Raw genomic sequence first — 6,000 nt, 5'->3', positions numbered from 1 at the left:
GATCAATATAGTCGTGTCAGCTAGGATACAATGGTGTTTGCAAGCTACACCGGGTATGCAGAATTAAGGTCTAGGAGCACTTATCCTGCCAAGCTTCCATGCTTCCTTGAATTTTAAGGGAACACAGAGAGAAACACTCAGTGTCCTGGGATACTTCATGGCCTGAGGGAGTGCCTCCATATATCAGAAAGGGAAAGACACACAGCGCAATAGGAGCCATGGACTGTAACAAGTGATGATGCATGCCTCTCAAGGCAGCTAGGCCAGGTCAAGGTCATGGTTCCCTGCAGTGACTACGCTTAATTTTTCATTCTACTTGGGCAGTTCATGATGCCTTGATTATTCTGATTTCTTTAGGTCACTTCTTCCAGTTCAGTGAGAGAATTATAGTCATATGCAAGTTCTCTTACACCTTTTTAACTCAGAATGTCCTTAGTTTTCCCTTATTTTTTTTTAAATGTGTATGTATGGGTGTTTTGCCTGCATATATGTTTGTGTACATAGTGAACTATATGCCAGAAGAGAGTGCTGGGCCCCATGGAACTGGAATTATAAATTGCAAGATCTTATTATCCACCATTTTGAGAATTGAGACCATGTCCTCTGCAAGCCCAGCTAGTCTCTTAACCACTGAGCCATCTGTCTGGGTCTAGTTACCCTTCTCTGACATAGCTCACTGCCCACTTTTAGCAAGTTCTATGCATGGGAACAGATAATGAGTTGTGTATGTGTAGCTTATCTTGCTAACAGGTAGCAGAGTTAAACAGCAAACTATCCATGTGTGTTCCCAGAGGGGGTGGTTGATCGTTGGAGAGGATGTAAGAGTCTACACATTTCTATTCAATGGAAGGACAGTGTTTTACTGACACCAGTCTAGCTAAAGTTCTGGTCAAAGTAAATAGAAAAATGTGCTTGAAAGCAAAAAAACAGCATTAAGCATGAAGTTAAAAGTAACATTTGCCCTTTTCTATAGTCTAATGAGCACAGAAGCAAGCAGTCAGAGGACAAAGTGCTTAGAGGAGACAAACAAGAACAAACTCCAAGGTGATTGCAAACACAGATGATTGCAGTTCTTGGCTAATAATTAAAATGGGGCAAAAAATCTTTGGGAAGTTCAGTTTTACTTCAATGAGCTTGAATGGTCACAAACTTTTAGTGGATGCAAGGAACAATAATGTAGTGCTGTTTTAGTTTTCAGTGAAATATGTTAGAGAAAAACCAAATCTTGAAGTAAGAAGCTAAGATTTAAGAAGCTTCCCAAATTTGATAATAAAAGGGAATTTCTTTTTTAATGGGGAAAAGATTATATTAAAGTAGAGCTCTGTGTGACTTTGGGAAAGGTAGCTAGCTGAGAATAAACAAGAATAATGGGTTCCTGAGGAACAAAAAAAAACAACACATATTTTTGATGCTGGCTAAGGATTTAGCTCTTCATTATTATTAATTATGTCTTGTAGGATTAATATCTTAATCTTGTTTTAATTTTTTGTAACTATCCAAGAATGTATGATGTAGTGTGTTATGTGATTCTTTTGACTATTTTATTTATTGTGTTTGTGGATACTGACATGTAAAGTGGTGTGTGTGTGTGTGGTGTGTTAGAGAAAGTGTTAACGTCCCTAGCTGCTGCATGGCATGGCTGGCATACCCTGCCCTAGGAGCAGAGCTTCTCCTCTCCCAGAGATCCTTCACTATATAATCCAGACATCTAGGTTCTGCTGCCATTTTCCCCTTTCCCCCTTTCCCTCATCTCTGCTCTCTCTCTCTTCCCCCCCTTGTTTCTTCCCCACACAAGCATGCACTCCCCCTCCCGTGATGCTCCCAATAAACCTGTGTTTATATAATATAGCTTTGTCTCACCATTAGCTCATTTCATTTGATTTAGTCAACAATCAATCATCTTGTGTGGTCACACCGAGGATGTTGAGTCCCATAAGCTGGACTTGATGAGTCCTCAAGCCCATGACCAGGTTTTCCCTGGCTACATGGAGACTGCCTCTCCTCTCTCTCCATTTGACACAACTTTGGATTTGGTAAGTGCTCTCTCGCCCAGGTGCTAATAGGAGGTACCAGGTTCCTCTCAGGTGGGGGTTGGGATCATCCCCAACCCTGGACTGTTCTGTGGAGGGGTGGCCTTGTTCTGACCCCACAGAAACCTAGTGGGAAGGTCATCTGGATAATGGGTAAGCCTTTGTCATATTAATCACATATAGGCCGCTTGAATTATGCTTTCTGTGGTAATTTATCCTTCTCATGTCTCTGATGGATTTGAAGATCGTTTAACAACAGCAATGAAGGCTTCAGCTGCCTTCTCAGAAAAGTGTAAAGTTTATGTAGAATTTGATGACCTAAGAAAATATTTGAGGGTCTGAAGAGGTGTTGTAAGGTTGGTGATAAGAAAGTAATTTCAGGAGTATAAAAACTCTTTCCCCACTATGCTACTGTTTTGTATTAAGACTGTTCAGAGTTTTAACATTAATCAATTTTAAATTGTCTCCTAAGCCAATTTGTCTCTTTTTTTATAAACTTAGAAAGATCTTTGTAAGCTTTAGAAGATCTACTGGAACCCACCAACCCAGTTCCAGATAAGTACTGCCAATCAACATCCTGTTTCCTAGCCTACCTATTTCTGAGGGTGGGATTCCTCCCCTGGTTTTGGGACTTCCTTTAACCAACTACCAATACCATGGGCCTAAAAGTTTCAAATGTAGAGTTAAAAAATATTTTCTCCCGAAACTTAATGTTATCTTATTTTCTTAACATATATAAGTTCTAGCAGGCTCTTATCTCAAGAGCTGCATCCAGTACTTCAGCCTAAACCTCACAGCGTGCATCAGTTGGATCTGCATTTTCCTAGACAAACATGGTCTCACAGATTCTGGGCAGCAAATAGAGCAGCCTGCTTTTGTAACTTGACCAACACTCCAGATTTTTTCCGCAATCCCCCAAATCAGTGCCCTCAATATCAGCCAGAAGTAGCCATAAAAGATTCTTCACATGTTATTCATTTATTATCAACAAAAGATGAGAGAGAGAGAGAGAGAGAGAGAGAGAGAGAGAGAGAGAGAGAAAGAGAGAGAGAATTTTTCTGTCACCTTCATGTGGGTTCTTGGGATCAAACTCAGTTTTATAACATTCTTAGCTTATTTGCACTTTTTAAAGTGCTAAGATAATTCAGTCTACACACAGCCAAGCACTGGTGTCCCATGCCTTTAATCCCAGCACTCTGGAGGCAGAGGCAGCTAGAACTCTATGACCCTAAGTCCAGCCTGATGTATAGATCAAGTTCCAGGAAATCCAAACCTATACAGAAAATCCCCATGTCAAAAATTAACATAAAATAAAATCTGTACACAAATGATATTAGAATTCAAAAGTAGGTTGTCCATAATTAACCTGTCATCCAGGATGTAAATGTTCTACACCTGAGACAACTGTGACCTACACAGGTGTATTTGATGGGCCCCTACACTTAACAGTTTGTTTCACTATGTGATAAGCTATGAACAATTGCTGAGTTCCTGTTAGCAGGCAGGCCATTCAAGATGACATGTGGCAGGCACCATGAAGGAGGAGCTGCAGTGGGCAGGTGACGGGTGTACCTTGAAGAGACACAGCCCCAGAGACCTTTTTTCCAAATTGCTTCTTGCTGCTGCTGCACCTTCTCATATTTGCTTTGCTATATTCCTCATATCTCTGATACAGTGAGACTGGGCATGGGGAGAGCCTCACAGCCTGTTATCTGGCGTGATTATTTTCTGGGTGAAATGGAAGCACCATTGTATTCTCATTTCTCTTATCTGTATGTGTATCTATGTGGACACACACATATGTATTTCCTGTCTGTGCATGAGCATCTCCATGTCTCTGTCTGTGTTTAGGTTCCTAAGTATTTTTTGTGGTGATAGGAACTAATTTGCTGGAGTAAGTTTGACTTGAGAAATGTGCTGGGGAATGTTTTTTAAATGAGAAAAGAATCTTTGATTATCTAATGCCAGGAAGTGAAGACGTGGCCAGTGATGGGGTCAGAAAGTGAAGAAGTAGCAGTGAGGACAGGACATAAACCACTGGCCATTGGTGGGGACTTTCCAAGGGATATATGAATGTTTGAGGAGGCAGCTTCTGTCACAAGGACTTGTTAACTAGAAATACCTCCTGCTAGAAAATTGACCACACCTTTGATAGAGCAATGGTTAAGTTTCATTGTTGACTTGACTGGATTCAGAATCTCTATGGAGGCATGGATGTACGGGGCAGATCCTGAAAGTTTAACTGAGGTAAGAAGAAGGAGGGTTCTTCCTTCTTCTTTGCAAGGGCTTTCTAGACTTAGAAACAAAAGTGAGAAGGTGCATTCTTCTATCTCTGCTTCCTGAAATTGGATGCAGTGACACTAGCCACCTCTCAATGTCCCTACTCTCCCCTCCCTGGTATGATAGAGTACACCTTCAAAATGTGAGATAAATAAATAATTTCTTCTTCATATGGCTTCTGTCAGATATTTTTCCCAGGAATGGAGAAAAGCAAAAAATGCAGTGATCAAGGGATTAGGCTGTAATTTACTAGATAGATTAAAAATCTGTAAGTTTATACAGATTTATGTTAATCAATATTGGGAAATAAGGAAAACCATACCATAGCTCAGCAAACCAGCTGCTGCATTTAACAAAAATAACTGAGGCTTGAATTGTCATTGGATGCTAAAACTAGTGAATTACAGACACACAAGAGACTCTTACGATCTATTGAACTCCACACAAACATTCAATGAAGTAAATAGGAAAATATTACCTTGATACTAAGAGAATTGGAAGATCCACATGGGTCACATAACCAGGGCTCACTTTACCAACAAGGAAAAATGGACATTACAAGACCAAGAATTTCAGGAAGCATCATATTATTCCCATAGTATTCTCACTCAAGTTGTGTTACAAGAGCATTTTCATGAAGGGACTTTAGACAAGTTTGTATTGACAGGTATTTTGAACATCTGACCTTCTTAGAGTTTTTAATTAAAAAGTTAGATATGTGTGGTGTCTGTCACATATGTATTGATACCAAAGTAGGCTCAAGAAGGTGTTGGATCCCTCTAGAATTTCAGGTGGATATGGGTGTCTGTCACACTTGTATTGATACCAAAGAAGGCTAGAAGAAGGTATTGGATCCCCGTAGAATTCCAGGTGATTCTGAACCACCTGCTGTGTGATATGGGAAAAGCAACAAATGCTCTTAATCAATGAATCATCTCTTCCGCCTCATGATATTCTCTGTAAATGGTTAATAATTCCCTTCCCAAGAGAAGGCCAATATACTTATTCAAAGAAACCAGAGCTAGTTCCCTTAACACAACCTCTGAGATTGGACTAGGTTTTGAGACAATAGTAAAAAGCCAATAAAAACGGTCTGTGAGATGGCTCAGTAGGCAATAGCCATTTCCTGCCATCCATGTGGACTCGCTTTTGATCCTGAAAACAGATTCCTGCAAGTTTTCTTCTGACCTACACATGTATGCTGTAACATATATGCAGCACATGTGCAGGCATGCACACAGAAACACATACACATAGACACACACACCAAATATATACATGTGATTATTTTTTTTCAAAAAGCCTATAAAAAGAATTGTTAGGACAATGAACATAATAGGAATATAAATGGTATATCATGTATTTAGTGTTGAATCTATGTTAAAATCAAATTTTAATGATCAGTGTTTTGGTTATATCAAATAAAAATGTGAACTAACACCAATGCCAAAAGAAATTGCTTAAATAGAGCTCGTTGTAAAAAAATCTTTGTTCACAAGCCATCTGTGGCAGAGTCTTGTGTGAACAGGTAGAAAGAAGAGCAAGCAGAATATAGTGAACATATCCACTGTGAAAAGCAATAGGAATTCCAATTTTCATTGTGTGTGAACTGTAGTTTTTAATATGGGTGTTGAGGTGCTCTAGCAGGCTTTTGTGTGCATGGATTGTGATAGCATTGGTATTTCCACGT

The sequence above is a fragment of the Meriones unguiculatus genome, chromosome 5 (assembly GCF_030254825.1).
Source record: "Meriones unguiculatus strain TT.TT164.6M chromosome 5, Bangor_MerUng_6.1, whole genome shotgun sequence".
Lineage (NCBI taxonomy): Eukaryota > Metazoa > Chordata > Mammalia > Rodentia > Muridae > Meriones > Meriones unguiculatus.
This window is presented reverse-complemented; position numbering follows the sequence as displayed.